Below are 22,371 nucleotides of genomic sequence, written 5' to 3'. Positions count from 1 at the left end.
TGATGAGCGATGTTGAGCACCTTTTCATGTGTCTTTTGGCCATCTGTATGTTTTCTTTGGAAAAATATCTATTCATTCTCTGCCATTTTTAAAATCAGGTTGTTTGTTTTTGTTTTTGTTTTCTTTTGGTGTTGAGTTGCATAAGTTCTTTATATTTTGGCTAGTAACTCCTTATCAGATATATTATTTACAAATATCTTCTTCCATTCAGTAGGTTGTCTTTTTGTTTTGCTGATGGTTTTCTTCACTGTGAAAAAGCCTTTTATTTTGTTGTAGTCTCAATAGCTTATTTTTGCTTTTGTTTCCCTTGGCTGAGGAGACCAATCTAGAAAAATGTTGCTAAGACTGATGTCAAAGAAATTACTGCCTGCGTTGTCTTCTAGGATTTTTATGATTTCAGGTCTCACTTTTAGGTCTTTAATCCATTGTGAGCTTATTTTTGTATATGCTGTTAGAAAGTGGTCCAGTTTTATTCTTTTGCATGTAGCTGTCCAGTTTTGCCAACACCATTTATTGAAAAGACTTTCTTTTCCCCATTGCATATTCCTGTCTCCTTTGTCAGAGATTAATTGACCATATAATTGTGGGTTTATTTCTGGGCTCTCTATTCTGTTCTATTGATCTACATGTCTATTTTTGTGCCCTAGTGTTGTTCTTTTTAACAAACCTTGGAGAAATATTTGACTTTAAACTCAATCCCCATATAATTTTGATAAAAGTCAAAACAAATTTTAAAAATCATAACAGAATATTATGAATAGCTTTAGGCCATTACATTCAAAAACAAAATAAATGGATAAATTCCTATGGAAATAATAGAAGAAATAGCAAATTGGAAGAAATAGAAAATTGAACCAGGAGGTTAAACATTAAATCCCCCTCCATGTACCCTGTAGTAAAGAGGGAATGGGATCACACAAGAATCAAGTCAGTGCTATTAAACTATCATGAAAGTTAATCTTGCCTTCTGCAAACTGTTCCAGAAACTGACAAGATGAAAAGCTATATAACCCATTTTGTGAGCTTAGTATAATGTTGATTTCAAAATTGAAAATAAATAAAATCAACTTATGAACACAGATAAATTTTTAAAGGGAAAATAAATAAATACAACCACATATAGTATACAATCAAGTAGATTTGTCCAAGAAATACAAGGATGGATCAATATTAAATAATCTATCAAAGTAATTCACAATTCTGAATAAAAGAAGGGCCAGAAGGGGTTGAATTACCTACAGTAATTTAAAAATATGTATATTAACATTATATTAAAAGAAGTATATGAAAAGCTCAATAAATGAATAAAAGCATGCAATGAAAATCTCCTCTTATTCATGATAAAAATCTTAGCATACTAGAGATACAAGGAAACTTTCTTTATTTGATGAACAGTATCTACCAAAATCTACACCAAATGCTGTACTTAATGAAGACATTTTTAAAACAATCTCACTCAAATCAGGAACAAAACTAGAACTGCTGAATCCCTATCACTAAGCAATATTCTTTTCTATGTCCTAGCCAAAATAATTAGAAAGGAAATAATACATCAATATAAGAATTTCAAAAGGAAGAAACATTGTTAATATATGCAGGAGATATGAAAAGCCATAAAAAATTAAAAAATAATGTAAGAATGAATAAGAATCTTCAAAATTGCTACATAGACCAACTTACAGACATCAATTAAAAAATGTAATAGAAAAAGGATAATTGAAATGGACATGAAAATAAAAGGCATTTACCAAAATTTATCAAACACAGCTAAATAAGTACATATCAAAGTATTTACAGCATTAAATGCTTCTATTAGACAAGAAAGAAAACTCAAATCAATGACCTAAGATACTACCTAAGAAATTTAAGATTTAAAAAACATCTAAGAACTAATCAAGATCTAATAAACCTGAAAATGTAGAAATGAACCCATGCTTACATGATCAATTAATCTATGACAATGGAGGCAAGAATGTACAATGGGAAAAAGACAGTCTCTTTAGTAAATGGTGCTGGGAAAACTGGACAGCTACATACAAAAGAATAAAACTGGACCACTTTATTATACCATACACAAAAATAAACTCAAATTAGATTAAAGACCTAAACGTGAAACCTGAAACCATAAAATTCCTAGAAGAATACATAGGCAGTAATTTCTTTGACATCAGTCTTAGCAACATTTTTCTAGATTGGTCTCCTCAGCCAAGGGAAACAAAAGCAAAAATAAGCTATTGAGACTACAACAAAATAAAAGGCTTTTTCACAGTGAAGAAAACCATCAACAAAACAAAAAGACAACCTACTGAATGGAAGAAGATATTTGTAAATAATATATCTGATAAGGAGTTACTAGCCAAAATATATAAAGAACTTATGCAACTCAACACCAAAAGAAAACAAAAACAAAAACAAACAACCTGATTTTAAAAATGGCAGAGAATGAATAGATATTTTTCCAAAGAAAACATACAGATGGCCAAAAGACACATGAAAAGGTGCTCAACATCGCTCATCATCAGGGCAATGCAAATCAAAACCACGATGAAATATCCCCTTATACCTCTCAGAATGGCTAAAATAAAAAAAACAAGAAATAACAAGTGCTGGAGAAGATGTAGAGAGAGAAGAACCCTTGTTCACTGTTGGTGGGAATGTAAATTGGCATAGCCACTGTGGAAAACAGTATGGAGGTTCCTCAAAAAATTAAAAATAGAAATACCATATGATCCAATACTTTCACTACTGTGTATTTATCCTCAAAAAAACAAAAACACTAATTTGAAAAGATAAATGCACCTCTAGGTTTATTGCAATATTATTTATAATAACCAAGATATGGATGCAACCCAAGTGTCCATCCATAGATAAATGAATAAAAACGATGTGATATATATATACACAATGGTATATTACTCAACCATAGAAGAGAATGAGACTGTGGCATTTGCGACAACATAGATAGATCTAAAGAGTAATATGCTAAGTGAAATAAGTCAGACTGGGAAAGACAAATACCATATGATTTCACTTATATGTAGAATCTAAAAAACAACAAATGAACAAAGAAACAAACAGACAACAACAACAAATAGACTCTTAAATACAGAGAAAAAATTGATGGTTGCCATAGGGAAGGTAGATTGGAGCAGGGTGGGGGAGATAGGTGAAATAGATAAAGGGGATTAAAAAAAGAAACTTGAAAATGAAGAGCAAATTAAATCCAAAGGAAGCAGAAGAAAGGAAACAATAAAGATAGAAGAATTCAATGAAAGAGAAAACAGGAAAACAATTTTAAAAATCACTGAAGATCAATAAAATTAGTAAACTTCTACACAAACTGACATAGAGAAAAAGAAGGAAAATAAAAATTATCATTATCAGTTATGAAGACAAGTATGTCACTACAGATATTACAAACATTACAAGGATAACAAGGAAACATTAATGAACAAATTTATGGAGATAATGTAGATGAGATGAACAAATTTCTGGAAAGACATAAATCGCCAACTCTCAAGAAGAAATAGATAATCTGAATAGAACTTTATGTATTAAATCAACTAAATTCATAGTTTAAAACCTTGATCATAAAGAAAGTTCCAAACAAAAACCTCCAAAAAACCCAGATGGCTTCAGTAGTAATTTCTACCAAGTGCTTAAGGAAGAAACAGCACCAGGGCGCCTGAGTGGCTCAGTCGTTAAGCATCTGCCTTCAGCTCAGGTCATGATCCCAGGGTCCTGGGATCGAGCCCCGTGCTTCTCCCTCTCCCACTCCCCCTGCTTGTGCTCCCTCTCTCGCTCTCTCTCTGTCAAATAAATAAATAAAATAAAAATAATTGTTTAAAAAATAAAATAAAAAATAAAAAAAGGAAGAAACAGCACCAATTCTACACACTCTTTCAGAAAATAGAAGAAAAGAAACACTACCCAACTCACTTTATGAGACCAGAATAAATACCATAACCAAATAAATTTAAGAAAAGAAAATTAAAGGTCAATATTTCTAATGAACATACAAAAAAAAAAAACTTTAACAAAATATTAGCAACTGGAATCCAGAAATACATAACAAGGACAATACATCATAACCAAGTAGAGTTTTATCTTGAGACTGCAAAGGTGGTTCAACACTGGAAAAATAACCACTGTGATTCAGCACATCAACAGACTTTTTTAAAAGATCATTTCAATAGATACAGAAAAAACATTTGAAAAAATCCAATATACATTCATGATAAAATCCCTCAGCAAACTTTGGATAGAAGGCAACTCCCTCAAACTTATAAAATGACATGTAAGAAAAATTTAATGCTGATTTCATATTAGTGGTGAAAGATGGAATACTTTCCCCAATAAGATCAGGAGCAAGACAAGGAGATCTATTCTAACCACTTCTATTCAACATTGTATTACATGCCCTATTCAGTTCAAATACAGCAAAAACAAAACAAAACAAGGAGAAGTATATGAATTAGAAAAGAGGAAATAAAAATGTATTTTTAGACAACATTATCATCTACATAGAAAAGCCAAACAATAAAAAAAAAGCTACTAGAATTAGTGAGTTTCGTAAGGTCATAGGATACAAAGTCAATATAAAAATTAATTATATTTCTGTATATAACAGTAAACATTCAAAAGAAATTTTTAAATGCTATTTATAATAGCATCAAAAGTGTACTACTTAGAATATAACAAAATATATGCAAGACTTACACACCGAAAACTATAAAAACATTTAAAGAATAACTAAATAATGCAAAACTATACCATGTTCATATATCAGGAGACTCAAGATTGTTAAGATGCAATTTATCCCCAAATTAATGTATACATTTATTTCAGTCCCATTAAAACTTTCAGCTGGAAAAACTGATTAGTTGGTTATAAAATTTATATGGAAATGCAAAGGACCTAGAACAGCCAAAATATTTTTTAATGAAAAACAAAGCTGGAAGATCCATAATACCTTATTTCAAGATTTACTGTAATTCTATAGCAGAGGGACACATGGGTGGCTCAGTTGGTTAAATGTCTGCCTTTGGCTTAGGTAGTGATCCCAGGGTCCTGGGATCAAGTCCTGCATCAGGCTCCTTCTCAGTGGGGAGCCTGCTTCTCCCTCTGCCTGCTGTCCCCCCTGCTTGTGCACAATCTCTCTCTCTCTGACAAATAAATAAATAAAAATCTTTAAAAAAAATAATAATAATTCTATAGCAGAGTTTCACAACCTCAATGCTATTAACATTTTCATCTGGATAATACTTTGTTGGTGGCGGCTGTCTGGCCTCCACCCACTAGATGCCAGTAGCACTCACCTCTAGTAGTGACAATCAAAAATGTCTCCAGACATTGCCAAGTGTTCCCTCCCCCCAGGGAGGCAGATTGCCCCAGTTGAGAATCACTGAACTACAGTAATTGATACAGCATGGTAATGTTGCAAGGTTATACACATAAATTACACAGACAGAAGACAGTCCAGAAATAGATCCACATATATATGGTCAATTGATTTTGGACAAAGGTGCCAAGGTAATTCAATGAGGAAAGGGTAGTCTTGTCAACAAATAATGCTGGAAAAATTGGGCATCCATATGAAAAAATATATATAGGCCTGGAACTACCTCGCCCAAGAGACAAAAGTCACCTAGACATGCATCAAAGATGTAAATCAAAGAACTGAAACCATAAAATTCTAGAAGAAAACAAATGAGAAGACCATTTTGAACTTAGTTAAGGCAAAGTCTTCTCAGAATACAAAAGGTAAAAGTCATAATACAAACTCCACAGAGAAAATGAAAAGACAAATCACAGAATGGGAGAAAATATTTTTCAAAATACCTATCTTTTAAAGGATTGTAATATACATTTATAACTTAATAACAGAAATACAAATATCTCAACTTTAAAATGGGTAAGCAATTTGAACAAACATTTCTCTAAAGAAGATGTACAGATGGCCAGTAAGCACATGAAAAGATGTTCAGTATCATTAATCACAGAGATATGCAAATTAAACTACAATGAGCTACCACTACACACTCACTAGAATGGCTAAAATAAAGACAGACAAGGCAAAATACAAAGTTAATATACAAAAGTCAATAACTTTCCTATATACCAGAAATAAACAATTGAAATTTGAAATGAAAAATACAACACTATTGGGAGCTTGTGAAGATGGCAGAGTAGAAGGACCCTGAGCTCACCCTGTCCCACATTTACAAGTAGATATCATCCACATCCAAGTCAATAAACTGGAGAGTGATCCTAGGCCTGGCAGAACAAACTCCACAACTAAGTATAGAGAAGAAGCTACATCTGAAAGATTGGGACAGTCAGGAAGGTAGAGGAGGCTGCCCACAGGAGGGAGGGAGCTGGGCATGAAGAGGGCAGAGAAATGGGCCCTCGCACCAGGGAGGTTACACAGGGAAGACTAATCCACATAGCGTTTGGCTTTAAAAATCAGAGGGGCTGAATTCCATTAGTTTGTATAACCAGTGGGACTTGAAGCCTGGAGCTTTAAAAGCCAGTTGACAGCACTGGGCAAGGCCAGAGGGCAAGTGATAGCTGAGGTGTGGCCCTTAAAGAGAGCAGACTGCAGAGATGAGCCAAAATAGAAATGGCATTTTATTTCTATTTTATATGAAAAAAGTCTCTGTGCTTATGCTGGTACTTGGGGGAGGAAATGGTACCTTCCAGGTCCCTTGTTTTTGAAGAAGCCCACTAACATGCTCCAAAATCAGTATGAACAGATCTGTCTCCTGTTTGGAAGGTACCATTTCCTCCCCCAAGTACCAGCATAAGCACAGAGACACTTCCCCAAAAGTGGGGCTGCATAGACACTTGCTACCTAATCTGCTAGCAGTGCACTACACAAATGAATGAGTTCTCCTGAGGACTCGCCCACTCCAAGCCTGCTAGACTCAGCCCTGGGTTCAGGGCAAATTTTGTTAAAGACATGCAGGCACCCTGCCCAACCACTGAGTGCACAGCTGCCATCAGGCAGGGCACACATCCACTGTGCTGTGCCTAGCCATGCATCCCCAGTCACTGAGGGCGCTGCACCCAGCTCCAAGCCCCCAGCTGCCATCTCACACCCCCAGAGCCATGGAGCACATGCCCAACACTCCTTAGCACACAGTGCTCAGTTGCTCACCCACACCTAACTCCATGGGCCACACTGCATGCCCTCAGCCACTGTAGTGTGCTACACCCAACCTCACACACCTGGCCAACCCAGCACACAGCCTCCAGATGCCACATTGCTTCAGGGGATCCAGCATAGGACTAGTGGCCCAGCACAAATTTTGCTAACACTGCCCCCCTGCTCCCAAGTTCCCTAGTGGCCACACCGCTTCAGAACTGGCCTACCTGGATCTCACTAACAACACAGAGAACAAATACAGCCCACAACAGGCAGAGAGAATGCAGACAACTGCATTAAAAGGTAGGGTGACAGACACAAGAACAGGGTATAAACAATACACATAGGAGACTCTCTTGAAGTGCCAGGTTCTGGTGAACAGGGGACACTGCATTACAAGGCACTCCAGGATTTCTTCTTAAAATCACTACTTTCAAGAGCAGAAGACACAGCTGACTTTCTTAACACAGAGAAACAGACACAGAGAGGCAGATAAAATGAGGAGACAGAGAAAATTATCCCAAATGAAAGAACAGGATAAGGCCACAGCCAGACATCTAAGCAAAAAATAGAAGTAACATGCCTGATAGAGAATTTAAAGCAATGATCATAAGGATAATCACTGGACTTGAGAAAAGAGTAGAAGACATGAGGGAGACACTTAACACAGAGATGAGGAATAACATAGCAGAGATAAAGGGCACAAAAAATGAAATGAGAAATATGCTTGATAAAATGAACAGTAGGATGCAAGAAGCAGAGGAATGAATTAGCAACCTAGAAGACAGAGTAATGGAAAGTAATCAAGCTGAACAAAAGAGAAAAAAATTATGCAAAACAAGAATAGACTTAGGGAACTCAGTGTCTCCATCAAACATAATAATATTCATATTATAGGAGTCCCAGAAAAAGAGGAAAGGGGGCAGAAATTTTTTTTTATTTTATTATGTTATGTCAGTTATCATACAGTATATCATTAGTTTTTGATGTAGTGTTCCATGACTGTTTGCATGTAACACCCAGTGCTCCATGCAATACGTGCCCTCCTTAATACCCATCACGGGGCTAACCCATCCCCCCACTCCCCTCCCCTCTAAAACCCTCAGTTTGTTTCTCAGAGTCCATATGCACACCAGTGTTCATAGCAGCAAAGTCCACAACAGCCAAACTGTGGAAAGAGCCGAGATGCTCTTCAACAGACAGATGGATAAAGAAGATGTGGTCCATATCTACAAATGGAATATGACTCAGCCATCAGAAAGGATGAACACCCAACTTTTACATCCACGTGGATGGGACTGGAGAAGATGATGCTCAATGAGACAAGTCAAGCAGAGAAAGACAATTATCACATGGTTTCACTTATTTGTGGAACATAAGGAATAGCATGGAGGACATTGGGAGAAGGAAGGGAAAAATGAAGGGGAGGGAATCGGAGGGGGAGGGGGAGAAAATTCATTTGAAGAAATAATAGTTGAAAACTTCCCTAATCTGGAGAAGGAAACAGATATCCTATTCCAGGATGCACAGAGGGCCCTCAACAGAATCAACAAAAGCAGACCCACACCAAGATATATTGTAATTAAATTTGCAAATATCGTGATAAAGAAAAAAGTTTAAAAGCAGCAAGACAAAATAAGTCATTAACTTATAAGGGAAAACCCATAAGAGTAGCAGGAGATTTTTCAAAATAAACTTTGCAAGACAGAAGGGAGTGACATGGTATACTCAAAGTGCTAAATGGGAAAAAGCTGCAGCCAAGAATACCCCATCCAGCAAGGCTATCATTCAGAATAGAAGGAAACATAAAGAGTTTCCTAGACAAACAAAAACCAAAGGACTTCATGACCACTAAACCAGCTCTGCAAGAAATGATAAAGATTGGAGCAGAAAAAAATGATTAGAAACTGAAAAAAAAAAAGAAAAGAAAAAAACATAGAACAGATCAATGGAACAAGGAGCTGGTTCTTTGAAAAACAACAAAACTGACAAACCTCTAGGCAGACTTATTAATAAAAGAAGAGAAAGGACTCAAACAAAATCACAAATGACAGAGGAGAAATAATAAGCACCACCACAGAAATAAACAATCTTAAGAAAATATTATGAAAAGCTATAGGCCAACAAATTGGACAACCTAGAAGAAATGGTTAAATTCCTAGAAATATAAACTACCAAAACTTAAAAAAGGAAGTAGAAAATTTGAACAGACTGATAACCAGCAAAGAAATTAAATCAGTAATCAAAAAACTCCAACAAACAAAAGTCCAGGACCAGATGGCTTCACAGGCAGATTCTACCAAACATTTAAAGAAGATTTAATACTTATTCTTCTTTTTTAAAGATTTTATTTATTTATTTGACAGAGAGAGAGAAAGCACAAGCAAGGAGAGTGGCAGGTAGAGAAGGAGAAAGAGGCTCCCCACTCAGCAGGGATCCTGATACAGGACTTGATCCCAGGACCCTGGGATCATGACCTGAGCCGAAGGCAGATGCTTAACCGACTGAGCCACCCAGCCGCCCCCCAATTCTTCTTAAACTATTGCAAAATACAGAAAAGGAAAGAAATCTTCCAAAATCATTTCATGAGGCCAGCATTACCCTGACACCAAACCCAGATAAAGACACCACTAAAAGAGAGAACTACAAGTCATTATCCCTGATCAACATACAGGCAAAAATCCTCAACAAAATACTAGCAAACTGAATTCAAAAATACATTTAAAAAAATTATTCACCATGATCAAGGGAGATTTATTCCTGGGTTTCAAGGGTGACTCGGTAGTCACAAAACAATCAATGTGATACATCACATTAATATGAGAAAGGATAAGAACCATATGATCATTTCAATAGATGCATAAAGAGCATTTGACAAAGTACAACATCCATTCATGATAAAAACCCTCAACACAATAGGTTTAGAGGGAACATACCCCAACATCATAAAGGCCATCTATGAAAAACCCATTGCTAACATCATCCTTAATGGGGAAAACTGAAAGCTTTTCCCAGAAGGTCAGGAATAAGACAAAGATGTCCACTCTCACCACTTTTATTCACCATAGTACTGGAATTCCTAGCCACAGCAGACAACAAAAAGAAATAAAAGGACTCCAAATTGGTAAGGAAGAGATAGAACACTCACTATTTGCAGATGACATGATACTTTATATAGAAAACCCTAAAGACTCCACTAAAAAACTGCTAGAACTGATAAATGATTGAGTAAAGTTGCAGGATACAAAATCAATCTAGAGAAGTCTGTTGTATTTCTATACACCAATAATGAAACAGCAGAAAGAGAAATTAAGAAAACAACCCCAATTTATAATTGCACTCAAAATAGTAAGATACCTAGGAATAAACCTAACCAAAGAGGTGAAAGACATGTACTCTGAAAACTATAAAACACTGATGAAAGAAACTGAAGATGACACAAAAGTATGGAAAGACATTCCATGCTTATGGATTGGAAGAACAAATATTGTTAAAATGTCTATATTACCCAAAACAATTTACAGATTGAATGCAATCCCTATCAAAATACCAAAAGCATTTTTCATAGAACTAGAATAAACAATCCTAAAATCTGTATGGGAGCACAAAAGACCCTGAATAGTCACAGCAATGTTAAAAAAGAAAAGCAAAGATGTGATGAGTACTGGGAGTTACACACAACTAATGAATTGTTGAATACTACATCAAAAACTAATGATGTACTATATGTTGGCTAATTGAACATAATTAAAAAAAAGAAAAGATGGCGGCATCACAAGTGCAGACTTCAATTTATATTACAAAGCTATAATGATCAAAACAATATGGTACTGGCACAAAAATAGACACATAGATCAATAGAACAGAAAAGAAAACCCAGAAATTAATCCACAAATATATGGTCAATTAATCTTCAACAAAGCAGGAAAGAATGTCCAATAGAAAAAAAGCCAGTCTCTTCAACAAATGGTGTTGGGAAAACTGGACAGCAACGTGCAAAAGAATGAAACTGGACCACTTTCTTATATCATACACAAAAATAAATTCAAAATGGATTAAAGACCTAAATTTGAGACCTGAAGTCACAAAAATCCTAGAAGAGAGGACAGGCGGTAACCTCTCTGATATCACACTTAGTAAGTTTTTTTCTAGATATGTGTCCTGAGGCAAGGGAAATAAAAGCAAAAATAAACTATTGGCACTACATCAAAATACAAAACTACACAGCAAAGGAAACAATCAACAAAACTAAAAGGCAATCTACAGAATGGGAGAAGATATTTGTAAATGACATATCTGATAAAGGGTATCCAAAATATATAAAGAACTTATAAAACTCAACACCAAAAAAAAAAATCCAATTAAGAAATGGGCAGAAGACATGAACAGACTTTTCTCCAAAGACATCCAGAAGGCCAACAAGACACATGAAAAGTTCATCATTATCACTTACCATCAGGGAAATGCAAATCAAAACTACAATGAGATAACACCTCACACCTTTCAGAATGGCTAAAGTCAACAACACAAGAAACAACAGGCATTGGTGAGGATGTGGAAAAAGGGGAACCCTCTTGCACTGTTCGTGGGAATGCAAACTGAGGCAGCCACTCTGAAAAACAGTATGGAGTTTCCTCAAAAAGTTAAAAAAATAACTACCCTATGATCCAGCATTCGCACTACTGGATATTTACTCAAAGAATACAAAAACACTAATTCAAAGGGATACATGTACCCCTATGTTTACAGTGGCATTATTCACAATAGCCAAGATATGGAAGCAGCCCAAGTGTCTGTGGACTGATGAACAAATAAAGATGTGGTATATATACAGTGGAATATTATTCAACCATAAAAAATGAAATCTTGGGACGCCTGGGTGGCTCAGTCGGTTAAGCGTCTGCCTTCGGCTCAGGTCATGATCCCAGGGTCCTGGGATTGAGTACCGCATCAGGCTCCCTGCTGAGCAGGGAGCCTGCTTCTCCTCTGCCTGCTCTGCCTGCCCCTTCCCCTGTTTGTGTGTGCGGTCCTCTCTCTCTGACAAATAAATAAAATCTTTTTTAAAAAATGAAATCTTGCCATTTACAATGACATGGATAGAATTAGAGGGTATAATGCTAAGCGAAATAAGTCATTCAGAGAAAGACAAATGCCATATGATTTCATTCATATGTGGAATTTTAAAAACAAGCAAAGGGAAAAGAGAGACAAATCAAGAAATGGACTCAATTATAGGGAAGAAACTGATGGTTACTGGAGGGGAGGTGGGCAGGGGGATGGGTGGAATAGGTGATGGGGATTAAGGAGCGTTCTTGTGATGAGTACCAGGTGTTATATAGAAGTGGTAATCACTATATTGTACACCTGAAATCAATATAATAGTGTACGCTAACTATCCTGCATTAAATAAAAAACTTAATTAAAAGAAAAAGAAGTAAGTGTGAGTGGCTCTAGGTTTTGTGTTCTGGAAGGATGTGAAGAGAAATAAAGTTGAGCTAAACACAGGAAAGTAAAGTTTATCTGTAATGTTTTATTTACTTCATTAAATATATCTGAAGCAGAAATGACAAAATGTTAACACTTGTTCATTCTGAACAGTATATATGTATTTACTTGCTCATTGTTTTAGACACTTCTCTGAGTTTCTAAATATTTTAAAGTCTTCAAAATTAAAAAATAAGAAACAAGAAATGATAAATTCATAATAAATTTGAGCAAAATAAAGAAATAGAAATTAAAATTATAAATAGCAAGTTCCCTGTATACCAGCCATAATAAATTAGCAGAAATGATAGAAAGACCCCCTTCACAAAATTAAAAGCAAAACATAAATTTTACTATTATACACTCTATACAAGTAGACATATAGAGGGTCAGATTCCATACAGCTGGTAATTAGAAGAGCTGAGGTAATAAAAAAATTTTTTAAGCTACAAAAATATTAAACTTTGTAACTAGGACAGAGTCAGGCTACAAAATATGGAAATTAGATAAATCCCAAAGAGAATCTACTATATATATAACAATTTACACATATTAAATGTGACATCACAGAACAGTGGGAAAGGATTATTCAATATTTATTATTGTGAAAAATTGAAAGGGAAAACAACTTAGAAAATTACCTCATACCGCACACCAAAATAATTCTGGAAGGATTAAATAAATATAAGCAATAAAATGAAAAAAATCCATTTAAGCACTTATCTAATTTGGGTAGGGAAAACTTACACATAAATTCATCAGAAAAAAATAAATGGAAAGATATAATTACATAAATGTTAATTTGTGCATAAAAGTTCATTTAAAACACAAACCTGGGAAATATTTTCCACATATACCACAGAAGAAAGGTCTAATGTCTATTAAATGTATACATTGTCCATACAAATGAATAAGAAACATATAAGTTCTCAATAGAAAAATTATACAGGTCATGAGTATATGTTGATAGGAAGGGAACAAAAGTGACCAAGAAACCCAAGACAATATTCATGCTCAGTATAATAAAAGAAACATATTAAAACAGTAAAATATCATTTAGCCTCTATTATACAGGCAGATTTTAAAAGAATGACAATAACCAGTTTTGGTATAGGTGTATGAGCAGAAATTGTCCATCTTACACAGTGAGACAACTTCACACATATATCAAGAGCCTTTAAAAAATTGAATCCTCAGGTCCAATAATGCCTCTTATAAAAACCCATCTTAAAAAAATCATTTATTCAACAAATATCTAGTAAGGATCTACAATGTATCATACATTGCTCTAGGTACTGGGAGATACAATAGTGAATACAAAGTAAAGAAAAATCTCTGTGCTCAAGGGGCTTACATTTTAATACAAAGATCCGGACAATAAATTGGAACATATCCTAACTATTAGGTATGATACAGATCAGGAGAAAAAATAAAGCAAGAAAAGAGAGAGTGAGTGTTGGAGAAGGGTTTGCATTTTTATGGATAATTGTTATAGAAGACCTTATGGAGGTAATATTTGAATAAGACCTAAAAGAGGTGAGGTTCAAAGAAGCAAAGATTTATGCATAAAGGTATACATTGCAGGGCTATTCGTGGTAACTTAAAATTAAAATAATTTAAATGACTCATACAGGATCTGTTAGATAAAGTAGGTACAAATTGTACACCTGAAAATTGTGAAGCCATTAAAAATTGTCTGAAAGCTGGTGAATGACATAGTGAAATGCTCACAGTACAATACCAATGGAGAAGCCAGATATGAAATAGTACATATAAGGTATGATCCCAATTATGTAAACATGGAAACATCCTGGAGGAAGCAGAGCAAGTTGTCTTTGGATAAGGTAATGAGGGTGATTTGTGTTTTCTCTCCATTTTTAAAAATTTTCTTTTTTCTTTTTTTAGATTTTTTTTTATTTATTCATGAGAGACAGAGGAGGAGAGAGAGAGAGGGAGAGAGAGAGAGGGAGAAGCAGAGGGAGAAGCAGGCTCCCAAGGAGCAGGGAGCCCGATGTGGGACTCGATCCCAGGACCCCGGGATCATGACCTGAGCCGAAGGCAGACGCCCAACCATCTGAGCCACCCAGTGAAAATTTTCTGTTATGAGGCTGTCTCATTTTATGAATAGAAAAAAATAGAAGTAGATATTACAGTCTTAAGGAAGATGAATAAATGTACAAAATTTGTTAAATGGTGGTGCTAATCAGCCATGACCAGAATACTGGGTCCAGCTTTGGATATTATGTATTAAGGGTGATACTGAAAACTTCAGCATCTCCTATAGAAGATACTCAAAATATATGTCATATGAGCTCAAGAATTGGGAATATATGGACTGGAGAAAAGATAAAAAGAACAATCTTTAAACTTTTGAATGGCTAATTACAGGGCAAGGAAATAGACATTAGCACTCCTGTTGCTCCAAGGAGCAACGCATGGGTTGGATTAAGAAGACAGATTTCAGGTCAGTCAGTATGAAGGAGAACTTGCTAACAATCACAGTTATCAGGTGGTATTAAGCAACCTTTCCTGGAACTATTCACACTGAAAATAAATGACCATATGTACTGGTTGATAAGACTGCGATTATATGATTGGTAAGGACCCTGCTATTTCTGAGCTCCTCTTGTACTATTTTAAAAAGTTACTTTATGCTATGATCACTTACATAATTCCACCCCCATCCACCTCCCCTTCCCTTCAAAAAAATCTATGTAATACTTGATTCCTTTTAAGAAATCATTTTTAAACAGAAAAGTACCCTTCAAAATATACATCCTGGAGATTTTTTATTCTTCCTTCTGTATATACTGAGGAGACATTGTGTATAAACATCAATACCTTTAAAATCATGTTTTAAGTATTAAAAAATGTTTTTCTATTACCAACCAATATTTCCCTTTACCATATATCTTCCCCCTAGGAACAGACTGTCTGGACCACTACATTTCAGAATATGAGATAATCATCTTGCCTCTGTTCCACAGTATCCCGCACCATTTTCTTTGCAGTGTCCTTAGTTCATTTTAAAACCAGCTGTGGTGAAAATATCACCCAGTACACAGTTACTACAGATTTTAGAACATAGTCAGTTCTTTTCTTAACTTTCAGAAGAGTGATGATTTCAGCAATCTCAGGAATAGAATGAGGAAAGGGCATTCCTGTGATCTCTTCTAAGCCCTATGAATACTTCCACCAAAATTAGCAACCTTCAGAATTCCATATAAAATCCTTAGTGTTGCTTAAATAAGTGACTGAGCCTGAACTACCAGCACAAGACCATGAGGATGTAGTAAAGAATAGAGCATAAACTATAGAATCTTTCAGCTGGGCCTAGTCCAGTCTGTAATTTACAGAAGCTCAAACAAGTGATTTGTTACAAGAAACTAAGTCAGTATCCAAACCAAGACTAGAATCTAGACTAGGCTATCCGAAATCTCATTTTCAGAGAGATTTTTAATATCCAATCTTCATTTTTTTTTTCTTATCAAGTGTGTGTTTCTCTAACTTGTAGAATGGGGAGAATGAAGATCTGGGAAGAGTGCTGACTCATTGAGAATTTCAGTTAAGCAACATGACATATAACCTGGTTTCAAATAAGCCTGTGCTTTTGTGGACATGAGACTAGAGGGACTCTTACATTTCCTTAAAGCACTATCATCTGCCAAAAAACAGCAAAATGGATATGATCATCCAGTCTTTTATTAAGCACTGTGAGCGTCATAATGGGAGGACTATTAGAAACTGGGTGTTGTTTGTCAAGTACACAGTCCTGCTGAAAAGTCTAATAATGGTAACCACACCTTCCTTCTTAAAGCAGTATATTTTCCTCTATACAGGAATCACAATGTACAACTACATAATTCAACAGTTTTAGAATAATGTCTATCTCACTACCTAAACCATGAACCCAAAGGTGGCAACAACCATGTTTTTTGGTCACCATTATATTCTCCATGTTTAGAAATGGTATGTACTCAATAAATATTTGTCCAACTGATGAATAAGACCTCTCCACTCTTGGCTCTTTCATAATAATGTATTCTCCAATGTTCCTTCCACACACCTCCCCTCTCCTCTGTAGCCTTCACACAAGCTCATCTTTGTTTTCCCATATCCTAAAGCATAAGCATTCCCCAAAGAAGAGATCTTTGGATCCCTTCCTTACACTTCAAGTACTGCCTCTATATCAAAGACTCTCAAATCACTCTCTCCAGCTGACTTATTTTGAGAGCTCTAATTCCACATTTCTTTCAACTGTACCCAGTACCTTTTGCTGGGCTGTGTGACCTCAGTCAAATAAAGTGACTCCCCATATCAGGATCAGTTAACTTATCCATAAAATAAGGGTGTTGCCTCTCTACTGCATATAGAAGAAAGTTCTAATTCTCCAAGCCAGCATTTAATATTATTTACAGCCAAACTCTCTACCTATTTTGCCAAATATTTCTTACATACTTTTACCATACATTTTACTCCAACATAACTAAGCTCCTCACTGTTCCTAATACATGTCCTCTGTTTTTCTGGCCTCTTCCTAGAACACCAAACTGCACCTCCAAAGTTTGCTTAATCTTTGAAGCCCAGTTCAAACACCACTTCTGGGAAGCTGCCTTTGATCTCCTTGCATACCCTTATTTTATGCGTGCGGATTACATCCTCCTAAAATTATAGTTGTTTGTACATTTCTTCTCTTACTTGACTGTGTCATCTTGGACAGCAGAGGCTATTCCTAAATCAGCCTGTATCTCCCACGTCGCCTTTGGTTCATAGCACTTAGTAACCTTATACTGAATGGATTCAGTTTAGGCTATATCAGTCATCCTACTTAAAAAGACTTTGATCAATCCCTGTGTTTCTGAAATAAACATCAAAATCCTTACAATGGCCACTTCGGCCACATCAGCTTTTGTTCAATTTTTCAAATTCACTATACATCTCAAGGCCCTCATGTGTGCTCTTCTCTTCATCTACAAAACTGCTCTACCCTCACGATAACCCTACCCCACCTCCATGTCTCTACTCACCCTTAATATCACTTCCTCGAGGAAGCTCTTCTTAAACCCCACACGAGATCAGTTTTTTTCTGTTATATACCTTCATAGCCCCACCCTCATACTTTTCCTTCATAGCATTCACTACTGACTGAAATAACAGTTGTGTGAGTATCTGATTTACGGCCTCTTCCCCAACAGACTATAAGTTCCAAGTAAGCAAAGGCCATGTCTGGTTTGCTCACCCTTGTATTATTGGCATGGTGCTTATTATCTACATAGTGCTTAACCACATCACTGAATAAACGTTGAACCACTGAATTGATGAACAATTGATTTAAAGGTAAAGACTTGGGACTTAGGGCATATAAAATCTTTGCCTGGCTTGCTATAATTCCTTTAAAATAAAATTGGGATTCCAGGTAAATTGGCCTTATATTCACTATCAGAAATTTATAAAATAGGATAAATACTGCCTCCCAAACGCTGGAAGGAAACCAAAATTACCTTTCTTTAATGAATGTATGGCTCCACAAGGCATAACTAACACCAAGTGACTTGCTCATTCACTTAGTGAACATTTATTAAACAACTACTCAATGCCACACACTAGGATAGTGGCTGATAGTACAATAAATTGGAGTGACAATTTACTTGCTTGGAATATATAATCTAAGAGGTGCATTTATAAAAGCTTAAAAAAAACTTTATGACAGTCACAACAAGTGATGCTACTTTGAAAGGATATTAAGTTCTTTGTCAAAGGAGACATTTAACCTGATGGTGAAAAATCCTTTGGCAAAAATGACTTTGAAATTACAACTGGGCCAAATCTGGGCCTCTTAAATTACTGGTAGCCTAGACTAGTGCTGTTCAAAGTGTGGTCTACAGATCAATGACTGTCTGCAAACTATTATTGCCAGGCAGTAATGACCTAGGAGCAGAAATTCAAAATAATCACTTATAAAATATTATAGCAATTTAAAAAATATTTTTATGTCTGTTGAATCTAGTAATAAAAATATGAGCTTATATTTTCTTTTCTTTCATTTTCTAATAATTCATAATGTATTTTACTAAAGTAACAGTCTGTGATGGATAGGAAAATTTTTCAAAACTGGTCTTTGAACAAGGTAGTTTGAAAAGCACTGGAACAGCAGACTCAGGATTACCTGGTAGTTTGTTAAAATGGAAAATCTCACGTTGTACCCCCAGACCCTCTGAGTCAGAATTAGCATTTTAACAAGATCCCCAGGAGACTCTTTTGCACATTAAACTTTGAGAAACACTGGCCTAGATGATTTCTGAAGCCCTTACAACCCTGAGAGCTTATAATTTACTTCAGAGAGAGGAGCTGAAAGACCCTTGGTGATACAATCCACCTCATCATTTTTAGATGGAAAAACTGAGGTCCATGGAGAGGTACTCAGGTGTACAAGGTAACCGACAAATTACAGAGCTAGGAATAAAACTCAAGTTCCCTAACACCCAGGTCAGTTCTCCACTCTAACACGCTGGTGCTCACTCCTATCCCATCCACTCTCTGCACCATCCCCTCAGTGATGTCATTGTTTTTGAGATACTTTCTGATACAAGAATTTATTCTTCTACCTTCCATATACTGTGTGAACCTTGAATCACCACTATTTCAAGTGTCTCCTTTATGATAACTGCCCTAAATCCCTGTTGCTCAAATCTTCCCACATGCCCATTGTCTGGCTGCTATATGGACATTCTGGGGCTTCAGAAGGACTAGGACTAACTGATTTCTGGTCTTTATGGGGGAAAAACAGAGCTTCTTTGTTCGCATGAGTCCACTTGATACCAAATAGCAAGCTTTTCCAAGGAAGAGAACATACACTATCAAGGCTGCTTTAGAAAGCTAAGTATGCTCAGTTTGTGACTGACAAACAAGAGAATGGGATACTGGGTCATATTAATAAAAGTCTAGCTTCCAAAATGAGGCAAACGATGATCCTTTACTTGTGATCTTGTCAGTTCTGAGGCTTTGAGGGGAGAGGTAGGACTGCTGTCTTCACTGTCTGAAGAGCTATTATTAAGAAGAAGCAAATTTGTTGCAGCTAGTCCCAAAGAAGCAATGAATACAAGTTACAGGGAGAGAGACCTTGGTTTATAATGGCGATTACTTTCTGGCAATCAGAATTGCTCGAAGATAAAAAGAGCCATCTAATGAGCTCTCTGTCACTGCAGGGAGATCAAATAGAAATTAGTCAATGAATTGAATGCTTAGGACAAATTGAAGAACTGGGTGGAGAAGTATAGCTTAATGACCTTCCAGTTCCAAGGTTTTTAATATTCTAAAATTTTCAGGACAAGGTGACTCTAAGCTCTCAGAAAATAAGAGCAAGATTCGGTCCTGAAAAAAGCAGTCTTTTGCTGGATGTGAGATGGATGAGGTTATGACAGTGAAAAAGTGAAGTCTTTCCAGGTAGCCTTTTCAAAGGAAAGCAGGCTGGCCAAGGAAAGCCTTTTGGGCAGCTTCTCCAGGAAACCCAGGTGAGGCTTGGTTCCACAATGGCCAGCCACTATGCCCCAATTTAAGTTCCTGTTACTTTACACAAAGGCTAGGCTACTACTTTCCAATTTTTTTTCTTTTTTTTGTCAAGCAGTACCCTCCCTATCACACCTACACACCTAACCAGCAAAGGCACAAAATTTTCCCCAAGAAGGCAGTAGTGCTTAATGGTCAAGACCATGCATTCTAGAACCAGGTTGCCTGTGTTTTAATTCCCAACTGGGACATGTAATTACTCTGTAACCTTGGACAATTACTTAACCTCTCTGTGCTTCAGTTTCCTCATCAATAAACCAAGAATAATAATAGTATCTGCTTTGTAGTGTCGGTGTAAGAACACACATTAAACCCTCAGCCTAAGATCCAAAACATACGAGGCACTCAACAATGTTAGCAATTTGTATTGTTGATGTGATAATTACTACCATGGGCATGACAGTGTTGCTAACTCAAAATGCTCCCATCAAGCAACCAGATCCCTTCTCCTACCAGTTCAGAGAGGCTATACTACAACAGCTTCAGCCAGTCTTTGCCTAGCTCCAGACATCCAGAACCTACTGATCCTCAATAAACCATACAATTCGCAGCAGGAATCCTGGCTTCTCACCCTGCTCTAAATCCAAAAGCCACCCCTCCCCCAGTCCTCCTGCCTATGCCACCCTCAGCCACAATTAGAGGACCAGCAAACTGGGAAGCCAATTCCAGACAAACCATCAGGTGTTTCTTTCTTCTCAAGGACACAGCTGGACTTATACCATGCCTGCCAGTGGGATGGGTAGGGTATCTGAATCCCTGGTCTAGCCTGTCTATTCAACTACCTAGGATGGGGAGTGGGCAGGCAATGGGGCTTCCCACAGGGAAGCAAGAGAAGCCTCCCAAGTTTGTAAAGGAACTCAGGCCCAACCCCACAATGAACCCCTTAAAGGAAGGGGGGAGGTCTCAAGCTGCTTTCAAAAGAAGCAGTTATTTACAACTTTCCACTCAGTTGCATCTGGGAAAGGTAAAAGGGAGATGGGGAAAAAGGCTGCATGGTATTCTCCCTCTTTCTCAATTTCAGCAGTGAGAAACAGCTGCAGAGAAAGAGTTAAATGAGGAAGGAAGCTCCAGCCATTACCCCATCCCCGTGCCTAGGGCTGTCTGGGGGGTCATGACTGTGCTGTCTGCTCTGGCTAGGGGACACTGGGTGGCCTTCTGCAGCAGCTGCCGGGGCCCCCCAGGCAATTTGCAAGGTCAAGGCTGACCTGTTTCCAAAAAGGAACAAAACAATTCACTGACAATGAAGCAAATCGCGCATACACCACATCACAACCCCCCTCCCCAAATCAGGTTTTACCCCAGTGCCTCCCTGCCCAGATGCCAACTCTGGGCTTCCACCAGCCCCACTGGGGAACCCAGGATAGCATCACAGCTGCAGAGCTTGTCTCGCCTCCCCGGCCAACCCAAGGAGATTCTCAGTACGGGGGAGAGATGCTATCGCTAAAGGAGACCTGAGCTTGGGGGAGGGGGAAGGAGGGACATCTATGTTCCTTACCAAGCGCCACAGTCACTTCCCCGAGGCAGAGAGAAGAGAAGGATGAATGAATTGAAACAAGTTGGAGATTGAGTCCTCACAGAGCTCGGCTTCCTCTTCTCTTTCTCTGGGTCTCTCTCCTGGTCCCTCTCTCGTCTCTCTGGTTTGCTCGCTAGCTTGCGCGCGCTCACGCTCTCCTCTCCCTCTCTCTCCTCCCCCTCTCCCTCTCTCTTTCTCCCGCCTCTCCCTATCTCTTCTCTCTTCCCTCCTCCCCTCCCCCTTTGCTGGCTTTAGATTCACCATTGCCTGGTGCTGAGCACGCGGCTATGCTGGGGCTCCGGAATACAGTGCTGCAAGGCTTTGGATCTGTGGTTGTTTTAGGAAAGACTAAAGTAGTATTTTATTATTTAAGATTTCCAGCAGAGAAATAGAGGGAAGCTCAGAGGGAAGGGGAGGAGCAGAGGAAGCAAGGGGAACAGAAAGAGAGCAAAAGGGTAAGAGCAGTGAATAAGAGGATAAAGGAAGTATGGATTACCATGCTGTGTGTGATGCTTGCTAGCTGCTCCAAGACAGAAAATAAGTGGTCTGTTCCCCTTCTATCCCTATGGGTGTGTCTTCTTAGCTCAGGCTCCAAATAAAGGTTTCACAATCCTGTCTGTTCACATTCCATCTCTGAGGACAGTAATGAGCTAAAAAAATT

At 37.2% G+C, this 22,371-nt stretch overlaps 1 protein-coding gene across 4 annotated transcripts in view; it reads right to left on the bottom strand.

The window, feature by feature from the left end:
* Positions 1-21,869, bottom strand: part of GABRA3 (gamma-aminobutyric acid type A receptor subunit alpha3) — a 390,132-nt gene extending 368,263 nt beyond the window's left edge. For all 4 annotated transcript variants that reach the window (XM_027607297.1, XM_027607296.1, XM_027607295.1 and 1 more), the window contains exon 1: positions 21,693-21,869. The gene's annotated coding sequence lies outside the window, so the exon portion shown is untranslated. The remainder of the gene's footprint in view (positions 1-21,692) is intronic.
* Positions 21,870-22,371: the final 502 nt, after the last annotated feature.

This window comes from Zalophus californianus, chromosome X (genome assembly GCF_009762305.2).
Source record: "Zalophus californianus isolate mZalCal1 chromosome X, mZalCal1.pri.v2, whole genome shotgun sequence".
Taxonomy (NCBI): domain Eukaryota; kingdom Metazoa; phylum Chordata; class Mammalia; order Carnivora; family Otariidae; genus Zalophus; species Zalophus californianus.
Note: the sequence above shows the minus strand (reverse complement) of the source record. Positions and strands in the feature narration are given on the sequence as shown.